General features: G+C 40.2%; 1 non-coding gene across 1 annotated transcript; it reads left to right on the top strand.

Moving 5' to 3' along the window:
* Nucleotides 1–1,039: 1,039 nt before the first annotated feature.
* On the top strand, nt 1,040–1,202 carry LOC145271514 (U1 spliceosomal RNA). The gene has a single exon (XR_013865925.1). It is a non-coding gene; the product is annotated as a U1 spliceosomal RNA (small nuclear RNA).
* Nucleotides 1,203–1,690: the final 488 nt, after the last annotated feature.

Below are 1,690 nucleotides of genomic sequence, written 5' to 3'. Positions count from 1 at the left end.
ATAAGTGATGCGGTTCTCTGTTGATTAACTGTGTCCGATATATACTCGAGACTCAAAACAATGATAAAAATACGCTGTTGTTATTAATGCATGACCTGGGTATTTATGAGAAGGATTAAGGGGATAAAAAGGATCCTATAGAGGCCACAACCAAAAATATCTGAAATGAATAACGTAGATTCTGACTCCATATAAAGACAGACGAATATTGAAGGTTGAGAACTGATTTTATTTACTACCAACAATTTGTATTAGGAGAGCCAAAGTGTTCGTAGGATGGAATGCGATTTAACAAAGGAGGTGGATGTTCGTAGAATGTTTGTGGGTATGTATGAACTGACAAGGAATGAATGTTCGTAAACTGTGTAAATGTATGGATTGACAAGGAATGAATGTTCGTAAAATGTAACTTATCTTTGGGACGATGGAGAGGGTTGGGTAGGCCGATCACCCTGCTATCTGTGATGCGTGTCTTGGCTTGTACTGGAAAGCGAGTCTTTTCTTTTATCGGCGCTAGCAGCCTGGCGTCTTCGTCTTCTTTCTCCTCCTCTCTTCTTTGGTTTGTGTGAATTAGGCATTGTTTAGAATTAAAGGCGTTTGGTCAATAACATGAGCGCGTAGTCGGCTTCAGTTCACTGGTGCCTTATTTCTTTTTCTTCTACATCTCTTTAGGTCGGGTGGGGGAATCCGTCCGTGCGTTCACTGACGCAGCAGGGCGAATCTACGTTCTCCTAGTTCCCTCAAATCCCTCGTTTTTATAGTGCCAAACTGGCTTCCAGTGACTGTGATATTTGAGGTTTTAATTTTTAGGCGCGGAGCTCTGCCATTGGTTGGTAATTAATTTGTGGTTATCATATTTTTCTTCCCAAGCAGAAGCGATGCGTGGAGCCATGTCCAAACGACGATTTATTATTTTGTCTATCATGGTTGATGCGTTAACATCCGGTTGGCTGCCAAGTCTCATCATGTTCCCACAAATGCCTGTCGGTTGTTAGTATATAAGTGCGATATAAAAACAGTGCACATGAGACAAAAAGCTATACTTACCTGGTATCGAGGGTACGGTGATCAATAACGCCGTTCCTCCAGAGTGAGACCCTTCCATTGCACTACGGTTGGGTTGACCTTTGCGATCGTCCCAAATGTGGACGATTCGGGTGCATTATTTCTAAGTGTGGGGTCTGCGTACGCGCTCACCCCGATAATTCAATCAATATCAGATATCCTTTTCTAATCCTTCTACTGATAAATAAACGACCTAATTCTGTTCCGTAGGTCTACAACTCTCACCGATGTGCAAAAAGCCTCTTAGTTTCCCAATCGCCCATTTCTGTACGCGCCACAAAACAAGCGATTTTTCCAGATCAGTTTATCATCCACTTCTATTCCAACGTTCTGATTGTATCTAATCTGCATCTCCATATCAGTAACGTTTGCATTCAACATAATCTTTTCTGTTATATAAAAATCATTGATTTGATTTAAGTAAATAGGACAGTCCCTGGAGTGATTGTTGCGAGTAAAAACTTTAGCTATGGATAAGCTTTTAACAAATAAATACGTACACAGCCTCTCCTCCATTTTGTGAGCGGAATTATTGATTTTTTGTTTAACATTTGTAATTTTATATTAGTAGAAAATAAATGATAAAATACTCAATCTCTTAAGGGTAAGGAATCGGCCAAGGTGT

Source organism: Euprymna scolopes, chromosome 46 (assembly GCF_053919585.1).
Source record: "Euprymna scolopes isolate OS-2025 chromosome 46, ASM5391958v1, whole genome shotgun sequence".
Classification (NCBI taxonomy): Eukaryota; Metazoa; Mollusca; class Cephalopoda; order Sepiida; family Sepiolidae; genus Euprymna; species Euprymna scolopes.
This window is presented reverse-complemented; position numbering and strand designations above follow the sequence as displayed.